The sequence below is a fragment of the Gekko japonicus genome, unplaced genomic scaffold, assembly GCF_001447785.1.
Source record: "Gekko japonicus isolate JY-2015 unplaced genomic scaffold, Gekko_japonicus_V1.1 scaffold1918, whole genome shotgun sequence".
In the NCBI taxonomy this organism is placed as follows: Eukaryota; Metazoa; Chordata; class Lepidosauria; order Squamata; family Gekkonidae; genus Gekko; species Gekko japonicus.
Window position 1 is genome coordinate 69,264 of NW_015174895.1, and position 6,251 is coordinate 75,514.

General features: G+C 44.6%; 1 long non-coding RNA gene across 1 annotated transcript in view; it reads left to right on the forward strand.

The window, feature by feature from the left end:
• Positions 1-6,251, forward strand: part of LOC107121945 — a 118,770-nt gene that overhangs the window by 48,163 nt on the left and 64,356 nt on the right. The window contains exon 2 of the long non-coding RNA XR_001482890.1: positions 1,415-1,577. This is a non-coding gene — a long non-coding RNA (uncharacterized LOC107121945). The remainder of the gene's footprint in view (positions 1-1,414; positions 1,578-6,251) is intronic.

Genomic DNA, 6,251 nt, shown 5'->3' on the forward strand with positions numbered 1-6,251 from the left:
GGCTCTTATCTGGTGGAATGAGCTCCCAGAGGAGATCTGGGCCCTGCGGGACCTTGTACAGTTCCACAGGGCCTGTAAAACGGAGCTCTTCCGCCAGGCTTTTGAATAGGAGCCGCTGCCACCACTGTTCCATCAACGCCCTATAATTTCCGCACATTGCCACCGCTGGTGCGGGTACCATCAGAGGGAGTGGGACGTGCCTAGGGGACAACAGTGGGGATATGCACTTTTAGGTAGCCATATCATCAAGAACACCATCTTGACTTTAACATTTGGAAGTGAGTAGGGGAGCACAGAAAATGTTTTTATGAACTCTGTTTAATTATTTAATTGTTTATTCTGTATTTTTAGTCAGTATTTTACTGTTTTATTGTTATTACGTGGCGTTATGCCTCTGTTAGCCGCCCTGAGCCTTCGGGGAGGGCGGGATATAAATCTAAATAAATAAATAAAATAAATAAAATAAACACTGGTCTGGAGAAGACCAGTTGCAATTCCTGAAGGTCCCCAGGCCCCACCTGGATATGGGCAAACCTGTCTCAGTGACACTCTTGTGGTGTGAGTAAAAGGGAATGCAGTATCTAAGCTCAGAAGCACTTCTTTTTTGAGGGAAGCAGTCATTTGTCGCACCATAAACTGATTCTTTCATAAGACCCTGAAAAGTACACAGAAACCACGGTCTTAAGTGCCCAACTTCTTTACAGAGAATTTATTTGTCCCAATACTTAACCCAGTGCTGGGCTTGTCTGTGAGTCATTTTTTTTATATTCCTCCAGGGGTTTTATAGTGGTCTGTGGTCTTGCGCACAACTCAGCTCCTTGCTGTCCCCCATCAAGAAGCCGTCAAGTTAGGATAACCTGGAATTTGAGAAACATAGATCAGCAACTAAGAACTAGGAAGTATTTTTCAATAAGAAGCAGTCAATGTACTATTTTCGACACCTGGAAATCTAGTGTGGTGGGTTGGCAGTGAGAAAGCAAAATGTCTTTTTCTTCGTATCTTAAGGGTTGGTTTCCTGTATTCAGGATAACTTTGCATTTGTACCGCAGGCTTTTTGCCATCATTGTTCCTTTCTCTGTGTTACCCTGGGTAAATGCTGACAGTGATCACCTACGGAGGGGTAGTGCACCTGGGTTTGGATACAATCACTTCCAGTGCCCTCCTTCTAAACCCATCAACTTCACCATTTATATCCTTCTAAACCCATTGACTTCAATGGAGGTAGAAGGCTGTGACTCCACTTAGAACTGCATTGCTGGCATGCCAGTGCTCTGGCCCTGGGCAAGCGTCTCTCCATCAGCTTCAGCCTCCGTGTCTGTAACAGGAGGCAAATAATACAGGGCTGTTGTAAGGATTATGGAGATAATGTGCCGCGTTTTGCCTACTGAGTAATTTACATTGTGCTTTTTCTAAGGGCTGGTTCATACATGAATGCCGATCGCTTATCACAACATTAGCCCGATGACTGGGATATGCAACTGAGCTATAACATGATCTCCAGTCCGGCACAATACTTTTCACTGGAAACAACTGACGCATTTGTCTGGGAGTCTGCAAGCACTGAAAAACCAAGAGAGGTACAAGCGTGCGTGAACTAGCCCTACATATTTTCGTATTAGTTTTGTCATTTCATTTTTTGTTCCGAGAATGTCAGCCATAGCATATGGAAGCTGATTGGACTTCACTCCATTCCACACCTCAAACTCCCCCCCCCGCAAGGCAGTTGGAATGTCAGTTGCATATGGAACCTGCTGTATTGTGGTGGTGTGCAGGTCCCAGGTTCATGTTTTAAAAGCAGACTGACACTGTTTGCCCAAAGCCAGAGCACTCTCCCAGAGCCTCTTTCTAGATCCCGTTGTATTTATTTCCACAACGGGCCTTATTTCTAGTAACCCAAATAAACCAGAAAAGGTCCAGGGAGACAGGTACGGATGTTGCGGGTTGGATCCAGCCAGCTTTTTCTGTTGCCGGGAAAAAAAGGAGTGGTTCTCTTTGACCATCCAAAACAGCTATGCTGAGAATCATGGGACATGAACGTACAAAAGCCCCATGGGGCAGGGGCTGCAGTAGGGAGCAGAACTGAGCAATACTGAGTGAAAAAGCAGGCTGGATCCAACCCTATGGCTCCCTCCCATTAAGCTGTATCCTATAACTCTCTTCTGCTAACTCCTCCTTCAAGGGAGAAAAGACTTCCTCCAAGAAGAATGGCTTTCTGATGGAGAAGGGCTTCCTTCAAGGAAGAAAAGTCTTTTTTTAATGGAGGGAGTCATAGGATCCAACCCATGGAAACAATGCATTGGGCAGACGATTTGGTGGCAAAGTCCCACCCATGTCGGTCTTATATTACTGGAACAACAGTGAAGTAGCTCTCCTGCCACTGCAACAACACATGAGGGTCTCCTACCCGTTTTAGGTTGGGGTCACGGAGAATTGTCTATCTGAAGCAAAGGGAAACTAAAAACTTGTTGTCAAGGCCCTTAAACATTAACGTTGGAACTGATTGGTATGGGTCAGCTTAATTTTGCTGTTCTCCAAAATTAAAAGCATACTATGTTATGGTTTGGGACTGGGGTGTCTGAGGGACGCCCTGCTTCCAAGGACGACGGGTCATGAAACAAGACCTTTGCTGGGAGCTCTGCCCTGGAAGCCCTCACCTGCTGGGTGGAGGCAGGCGATTACCTGGGGAAGGGCTTTCACGGGGGTGACCGTACAACTGTCTTCCCCAAGAAATTCACCAGACCACCGTAGTTAATGAGAGCTCCTTCTGGGTAATTAAAATATCCCATGGTCTTCCCCTCCCCCCCCCCCGCTGAACGTCACCAAATTCTGTTTTAAAAACAGAACATGAGCAAGAAACAGCATTGTAAATAAAGCTATCAGCTAAACTGTGCAGAGAAAAATCCTATGAATTAAAAGGTTTTTTTTAAAAAAAGTGTAGAGCAGATCTTCTCATGATCTTTTCCTGGGTCTTCAAAATAGTTAATAAGAGCTACTTCTGAGTAATTAAAATATTCCATGGTCTTCCATGGTCTTCTTGTTTTTTTTAAGTATAGAGTAGATCTTCTCATGATCTTTTCCTGGGTCTTCAAAAGTTGCTCTGCGACAGTCAGTGAGTTACCTGCTTGAGATTCTGGACCTGGTGGCCGTCTTTGTTAGCCTTTAGGCTCCAAGTGAAGGTTCTTAAATTTCAGTTAGCTTTTGCTTTTTATGCTGGTCTCCCTATAGGTAATAAAAATCTGGCATTGATGAAAGCTTCTGAATGGTGAGATTGTTTCGTCGACATGCTGCTCGATGCATAAGCAGGAGGAAGCTGTCTCTAAGCTGAGGGCACTGCCATATCACCTCCCGTTAAAAGAAATTGGTCAAAGCATCTATAATCTGCTTTCAAACAAAGTTGGAATCCAGTGGCACCTTTAAGACCAACAACGTTTTAGTCTGGGTATAAACTTTTGTGTGCAAGCACACGTCCATGCACACACAATTGTACACCCAGAATAAAACTTTGTTGGTCTTAAAGGTGCCACTGGACTCAAACTTTCTTCTGCTGCTTTAGACCAACATCGCCACCCACCTGAATCCGTAATCTGCTTTGTTATGGCATACTGGCATATTTACAAGAGGTTGTTGCTGTGGACATGTTCTGTTTTGCTTTGCTTTATTTGTACGTTCGGAGATGGGGCAGATTTTATGACGGTGTCTCTTTTTATGTATAATTGTGAGCCAGGTGATATTTAATGTATTGGTTGTGTATTGTTTCACAGTATTGTTAGCTGTTTTAAATATGTCTTAGGGCAGTGATCCCCAATACGGCATCTAAGTGATGTGGGTTTTCCAGAAAAATTAGAACAGGGCAATTTTCTTGAAAATTCTCCTGTTCTATGAGCAGAAGGTCAGCTGAAAGAAGAGGAAGAAGGGGGTGATTTCACCCTCCTCCTCACCCAGCCTTCATGGCTGTTATTCCACTGGGTCCCATGAGCAGCAATAAATTTTCCTGGGGTCAGAAACTGCTGCTGGGGGAAGGGAAAGCCCGGAAGACCAGGGATCCTTGTACAGACCTCTCCTGGTCTTTGTGCTGTACCCAAACCTTTATGCGCAAAGTATTTTTATTGCAGTAATGCTTTTTAAAAAATTAAAGACATATATCTCCTTTACATTATTTAAATTTCAGAATAGAAACAGTTAATTTCAGTGCATCCCTAAAACTGCGCATGATATGCCCGGGATGCTCATCTATGTCAACAGAGTTCAACACTCATCCACAGAAGTTACTGAGGCACTTCACCACTTGCATGACTTGTTAGTTCCATATCTGACTGATGATGACAATATCCCTTTCCACCATGTGAGAGGCTGGACACACATGAATAAGAAACTTGCCTTTGGTTTTTATTTGACCTGGACAGCAGATCAGGTTAATTCATAACTTATTGGGGTTATTATATCTATTTGTGGTTTTATTCCCCCACCCCTGGTTTGCAAATCAATAAAACAGCTTTCACAATTCCCTGAGGTGATCAAGCACCCGACATTACTTAAAACTTTGAAACTACCAGGCTTGCTTAATACTGTATTGGCAATGGCATCAATTTTTATGAAAAAAATGAATTTTTTACAGAGGGAATGTTTTCCACACTACATCTCTGCCGGTGCCTACTATGACTATTAGCCACGAGGTGTAGATGGAACACACTGTCTGGGAGAGTGATGCTTTGTATTCTTGGTGCTTGAGGGGGAGCAACAGAGCGAGGGCTTCTGGAATTCTGGCCCTGCTGGTGGTCCTCCTGATGGTATCTGGTTTTTGGCCACTGTGTGACACAGAATTATGGACTGGATGGGCCATCGGCCTGATCCAACATGGCTTGTCTTATGTTCTTATGACAGATGGGCAGAAGTCCTGCTGCCACTTTCAGTCACCAGTCAGGTGGGATCTGGCGTGAGAGAGACCAAAGGGATCCTGTCTCAGAGTTTGCCTTCTGTGTAAGCAATCTAAACCAGTGAATGTTTGGAGACCGGATTTGGGCTTGCCGTGGAATAAGCTGATAATCCTTTCTCAGGAGACTTTGGAAGTCTCAGAGTCCGTCTTTTATGATGAAGCAGGTTAGCATAGTGAATGCTTGAGGAAGAGCCTGAAGCTGTTTCAGAGCCCCGTTTCCGAGGGGTTGCGGTTTCTGAGAGGTGCTCACATTTACACTGAGAGGGGATGAGGGAAGGTGACTGTTCACCTCAAGAATAAAAGCTTGGCTGTTAACTTGTTCTACGCACACAAGAGTTGGTATCTGAAATGTTATAACCTAACGTACACAGCAAAAGCGGTGTGTTAATCGTAAATAGTTTTAAGCCTCACTAATGAGGCTTATTTCCCCTACCCTGGTAGTGAATAAAAGTTACTGGATTTTTTATCCTGTCTCCCTGATGTCTTATAGGGAATGGCTAAATTTAGAAGGCCATTTTCATTCAGTTTGTCAGTAGAAGGCTAGGGTAGAGACCGCTCTAGTCATACTATGCAGCACAAATACCTTTTCTTAAACAGCCTATAAAGCCCCGATCTTCATACTTACCAGTACGTTTCCTGACACCCTCTTCCTTCTTTCCCAAGGCAAACAGCCAGTCTTGGCTTTCCTCTCATCACCTTCAGTGTCTTCAGTGAGCACCATAATGGAAAGAACTGCTTCTATCGTAGGAGGATGCTTGGCTTGCAACCCATGTTGTGGCTGGCTTCAGCTTCCATGATAGCCAATCTGTGGTTGGCTGAACCTCCCCAGCAGCCATTTCATGGTGGTACCTAGTAGTGGTGGTGGGAAATAACTTCAAGACACCTCTGACTTATGGCGATCCCATAGGATTTTCCAGGCAAGGGACATTCAGAGGTGACTTGTCATTGTCCGCCTCTGCGTAGCGACCCTGGACTTCCTCGGTGGTCTCCTGTCCAAATACTAATCTGGGTCAATTCTGCTTAGCTTCTGAGAATCAGACAAGACTGGGCTAGGTTTGGGCCATCCAGATCAGGGCATTAGATACAGGCAGGACTCTTTTTGTAGAAAAAGCCCAGCAAGAACTCATTAGAATAATAGGCCACACCCAACAGCAGGACCTCATTAGCATATTGGGCCACACCCCTGACAGCACAGCTCATTAGCACATTAGGCCACACCCACATGTTACCAGAAGTGTGGTTATCCAGCCACACCCACCTTTTGCTTGTTATTCTGTTTACCTTGTTTGTTGTCAAAACCCAGGGCCTTTTTTTGTAG